The sequence below is a fragment of the Eucalyptus grandis genome, chromosome 5, assembly GCF_016545825.1.
Source record: "Eucalyptus grandis isolate ANBG69807.140 chromosome 5, ASM1654582v1, whole genome shotgun sequence".
Taxonomy (NCBI): domain Eukaryota; kingdom Viridiplantae; phylum Streptophyta; class Magnoliopsida; order Myrtales; family Myrtaceae; genus Eucalyptus; species Eucalyptus grandis.
The window spans coordinates 35,177,518-35,183,787 of NC_052616.1; positions in this window are offsets into that span (position 1 = coordinate 35,177,518).

Below are 6,270 nucleotides of genomic sequence, written 5' to 3' on the forward strand. Positions count from 1 at the left end.
CACACGCACATATATAGAAGACTTAGATATTACACATGCACATTACTTGTAGATAGAAAAGTTACAAGTCACATAAATTTTGTTATTTCTGATGTTAAAATGATACGAGAAGTTAATATTATGACTATTTTCCTGTCAGCTTTGCCCGACGTGCCCATCCATGAACAATTTGGCTAGGTAGTTTGTCAGGCCGCTCTAACAACGTCATGTGCAGCTCCGCCGTTAGAAAACTCTCGCATACCAACTCTCAAAACCTCTTCATCAAGACCCATTCCGTTATAGAGAAGACATGCTGGCCAAATCGCTCTCCTTGATCTCTTCCTCCAGCGACTTGGACAGGGTAGCAGCATGCTTGCCCCCTTCAAGCACGCGAGCAATACTTCATCGCTGCCATCCTTCCTGCCAGAGGACCCGCGGAAGCTCGAAGACTTTTCGATCGCGGGGCTTCTTCTCCAATCCCCTGCTCATAATCCCTTTCACGAACTTGCGCTTCATCTTCCTAATCTTATTCGGCATTGCGACTTGTTGCGGATGAAGTCAAGCTTGATGGAATTCTGAAATGAGATAATGTGGGCATGTGGATCAAAGGGTCTAGGCTCTTCCCAATGCGGAATTTGAGCAACCTTTCGAGGACCACGATTTCTGCACTTTCACTCTAGATGAGCTTAAATTTGACTGGCTCCTCCCATAAGCAGAACCGATGGCTCGGAGCCGTTGCCATCACTGCCGCTCTTCCTCGCCCTCTTAGTGGTTGAGGACTGGCCGACATGACGACTTACTGGATAGTGCCCGTCACATCTGTGAGTAGGGACTCGGAATTGGGAGAATATTATTATTCTTCCAGGGCTAACTTTTCCATTAAGCATTCCATTAACTTGATTTTTGCACCTACAAAATCTTTTCAATTCACGAGATAGGGAAAATTTTAAAAAATTATATTCATGTGATTTTTACACAAATTTAGTCAAACTTTTAGTGGGCATAACTTTTTTGTCGAATGTCCTATTGTGTTAATTTTGACACCTCCAAAAAGCCTGTGAGCTGATGTTTTCAATTCATCAAATTAGGAAAAATTTTGAAAAATTATATTCATGTGATTTTTACTCAATTTTTTCATCTACGGAAAGCCCAGTTACTCACTCGGAAACACCATGACTATAAAAATGAGGGAAAGGACTTGAAATAATTGAAACGCCCAGAATTCTTCAACCAACTATCGTTGCTCGTACTCACATACATAGAAATTGAGAGAGAACTTGATGGCAGCACGAGGAAGAAGCAGACAAAAGTGAAATTTCACGACGCCTAAAGGTGGAAGAGTGACCGAATCACAAACGTACACGGTGTTGGGGCGAGCGAGACATAGGGAGACCGCTTGCACTATGTTGAAATTGAATCTTGCCAGTTTGTATACGATCGGTTTTTCTTTTGTGTCTTTTTGGGATTTTGATCTTCCTTCAATTTTTTCTTTTCTACTTTCTTGTTTCCATGGTCTACGTCAAATTTGCAGGGCACGTTCTGTTCATCAGCACGCGTCCATATGTGAACGGTTGTGAAAATTAATGTCCGCGTTCTTTTGAAAGTTGCGTCTCTTGTGTACGTTTCGTTGACTTCGTGTCCGACGAAAATATATGGCGTGGTTCCAGTGGCACGCACGTATTTTAGCTTTCCGACAGTCTTGAGCTATTTTTCTCTGGTTCACACTCATTTATCTGCCATATGCAGCCAAACCAATGCTCAGACAACTTCATTCAAATGTAACCAGCTATAATAAGTTCCTCGCGCGAGTCAAAATTTTTTTGATATGTACATGCATACAAAATTATTTTATATATAAAAATTTGAATTACCTGTCACACATCAACGTTACTTGTAATGAAAAGCTACTAGCCACATAATTTTTTTTATTTCTGATGCTAAAATTTGTTCGAGAAAGGTTAGTTTTTATTTTATTTAGGGCATGGGGTTCCTTATTTTATTGGTATGAAAAGTTAATATCAACCTAGAGAATTTGCGAACTATGAAAGGCCAAAGATTAATTTTCCTAGTTTGGACTTACTCATCACGTAAAAGAATACAAGTAATCAATAGGCACATGCTTTGCTTTTTCCTAGTTTGGACTTACTCATCACATAAGAGAATACAAGTTATCAGTAGGCACATGCTTTTTTATAAGAAAAAATACAAAGCAGATGGGAATTCGAACATGTGAATTGAACACGCAAAGCAAAACAGTGATGCTATGCAAAAAACAATTTGCAGAAATTGGTACTTGGGATTGCAAATTTGATCCTCTGGAGTGGCATCGTGCACAAACATTGATAACCATTTGCCTTATTACATCTGACATGTGATGCACGATAGAATTGGTCATCTCTTTCTCCTGCAACTTGAGTGACCTTCTCATGATTCTCATCATGCTTCGAGTTGGTTTTACTTTCTTAACTGTTCTTCAATGAGATGCCTGGAAGATCAATTCCCCTGCATTGACCTTTTCTTGACGCTCCACCAATGGCTGAAGACTCAAAATGTGCAGCAATTTCACGTCAAATTTGCTGTTTTGGATTTGAGGATGCCAGCATTATTGTCTATCTCTTGTTGATTTTTGGTTCTTCCCGTAAAAGATTCCTCATATCAACGAACAAGAGTCTCATCAAGCATGCCCGAAAAGAATTCACTAGAATGGGTGAAATACCCGACAAACTCACAAACTAGTCCAATCTTGTCCAATCCACAAAGGGTTGAAGGGTCTCCTTTATGCGATGTGCGAATAATATAAATAATTGTTGTCAGCAATATATAAAATACACTGGAAAAGAAAATTATGTTTTAAGTAAAGACAAACAACATGTTTTATTTACCACCGGCCGCGGTGGCTCCGCTGATCCTCAGCCCAGAGGTGAAGGGTTCAAAACCCAGGGGAGGCGCTACGTGTATTAAGTGTGACTCAGGAGTGGTGGGTCCTCCTGTTTAAGTGTCACGGCGCGGCTGTCGGCTGCAAGCCGGTTCCTCCAACACCAAGAAAAAAAAACATGTTTTATTTTATTGATTGAGTGGTCTTTCACAAAGAATACAACTCTGGTATTTATACAAAAAATTATACATAAACTGTCACTAAGAATTTAACATGTTTTACGTGGCTCTACCATTTAAAGGCACTTATCTCCAAACGGTTACAAAATCCGAGGTTATCTACTTCACTACTTTATAGTTACATCCCGCATTCCTCCCCGCTGACTGAGTCAGTGAACTTTATTCGCCACCTCTTCACTCCAACACTTCACCGTTTTTCTTTGACATCGATCAAAATCAAGCCCCTTTGTGGACCGACCATACTTTATGGATTAACTGCTCCCAACACTTAGTGTAATCTCTTGCTCCTGTTGTCGATTTCTGTAGCTTCTATCGATGAAGTTGCTGGTCAAATACACTCGGCCATTTTTTGGTGTTAATAATTACGTAATCTACATAAGTTCACATTGACGCCAAATTTGGCAAATTGCTTTCTATATCAGCAAAAGAAAATTGTTTTACGTTTGCAATTTTAATGCCCATATAGGTTCTAATTGTGTGCAATCGTGCTCCTTTCGCATTAAAAAAGATGCCTCCCTACATGAGTCTACCTCGATTTTAGACTTCCATGGTTCTTTACCCTTTTTCTTTTCTCAATCTTTTTCTTGCTGTGATTGTTTCTCTTGTATTTTATTGTTTGAATGGAATTGTCCATATACGTAGCAATGCATACAAACAATTTGACGAATCAATCAACTGGATGACAAAAGAGTTTGATTGCATAAGTCGATGAAGTTATAATTGATTGCGAAGAAGTACATGAAGAAATTACAAAAGCAGCATGAATGTGGACTTAGACAATGTCCAAGCATTGCTAAAAGAATGTGTCATAAGGTGTTCATCAAATATAACACAAACATTTCCTTAACTACAGCTATTTTCATATAATCAGGTAAATAAATTATTAAACGACTAAATAATCAGTATGACAACGATGTATTGGTGAGATGACGATGATCGGACTGAGCGAGCGAGAGCAGAGCAGGTGAAATCTGAGCTTTTTGAGGGCTGCAGAGTTCTACCCAGAATGGCCGAGCATTTGCAAAGCATCAGCTCGCTTGATGTTGTATGGTTTTCGGATTCCTTCTCCTTCCATTCATATACCAACCAAATGGCAGAGAGTTGCTCCGCGTCTAGACTACATCAGCCTCTTGCCCAATTGCCTCAACCACCACATCTTCTCTTTCTTGCCCACTATGTGGTCAGGACTTGCATATTGTCAAACAGGTGGCGGATCCTCTAGAACACCGTCCTGAATATTTCCTTCACCATGCCGCGGGATGGTTGCAACTTGACCCTTTATCGGCATCCCTAGATCAAACGCTGCATGTGTTCTTCGTTTGTGGACAGAGTCTTACTTTCCTACGCCTCGCCTTAGGTAAAAAATATACCTGGAAATTGTCCATGTTGTTGATCACCCATCAACCCGCAGTGTCGAAGAGCTTTCTGTTGTAGTTAAAAGTATTAAGGGTAATGTGATGTCTCTGTTCCTTTACTATTGCTCTTCATTCGAGGATCTATGTATGAAAAATTTGCGATTTCATGGACATCAGAGGCATCGGTTGGCATCATCTTAAGTCCTCGTCCCTCGACTCCTCGGGACTATGTAACGTGGTGGTGAGTAGAATTTTGACAGGTAACCCTGTTCTTGAGTACGTTAAGTTGGAGGAATGTTGGGGTCTAACAAACACCAAAGTCCATTCGAGAAGTTTAAGGGAGTTGGCTTGGTTTTTGTAACATCCTCGATTTCGATTCTTATTTTGGTCCCAACTAGGGGCTTTTGTATCCCAAATAATTAATGAAAGGGAATGACTCATGGCCTCAAGGAATGATGACAAGTGATCTCACAAGTCAAGTAGGGCGCTACCTCTCCTCCGTAGACTTGACATCTTGAGTATCATAAGTTTCGATTTCCTAGTTTTCGAAACTGCTAGACCTTTTTACTTTCCAATTTTATAGAGCTCTTACTTCGAATTTGGAGAAACTTCTTTCATGAAAGTTATTTAAAACATCTTAATTTATAACATACTTAAATTTCATATTTTTCTAAGGTGAAATAGTTGGGACGAAGGCCCAATCAATTACCGTATAGAACCTACCCAGTATAATGAAAATGGTAATCAAGTTGCTTTCTACAACATATTAAAATTTCAAAGAGTTTTGTAAAAATTCAGATTCCAAAATAAGTCTCTTTCTCTCTGACCATTGAATTTGCTGGACAGATAAATTTTTGAGTTGTGTTCAATGATTTGTTGCTCTTTCCATAGAACAAATTTAGCTTGAATTCCTCATGAAAAATGTTATGTAAGATCTTCTCTATAATAAGTTAAAATTTTATAATTTTTCGAGCCTGTTTGATAAGCTAATGGTATTGATTTCGAAAGTTGTTCAAAACTGATTTCGCCTTAGAATGAGAGAACCACACGCCCAACTTGGAGGGGAAGGGGGCAAAATGCCTAACTTGAGGAGCAAGCTAATCTAGAAACAACTTGGCTTGAAAATAAGAATGAATTAAATGTTTTTGGACCTTAGTGTGTTAAATAGAAGAAACTTAGATAGCAAGTTGGCTTAAGTGAACCATACCATGGAAATGTGCCAAAGATCCAAGACTTATGATGGCCATATCTTAAGCATTAAATGAAGAGATGAATCATTAGCTTAGGTGGCCATTTGAGAATTTGATCATCATTGCATAAGATTTTCCTTGGAGATTAAGTTAGGCCAAGTAATGATGAAATGGTGACTCACGTGTTCCTTGGAGGCTAGTCATTAAATGAAGATACGACTCACTTACTTAGGTGACAAGGAGGAGATTTGGTAATCATGATGATAGGATCTTCCTTGAAGAATAAGTTAGGGCCATTAATGAAATTTGGCCTATAAATAGGAATATCACCCCCATTCATTCTCAACCTTTGGCTCATTTCTTCCCCTCCTCCTTTCTTACACGTCCTCTCCCTCTCTCGGCCTTGCTTGCCCACCACCTCTCAAGACGACCCTCTCTTGGTAATACACCTATAATTTATCGAGATTTATCGAAGGTAAGTAGAATCTATAACTCCTGGTTAGGCCAATAGCCTACAACGTCGAGTTTAGTGGTATGCTCACTCATGTAAACCGTGTGTATGTTGTAATGTTCTTTTATATGGTTTGCTCATGTTTGCCTGCTTGAATGAGTTCATGCCTTGGGATAATGTT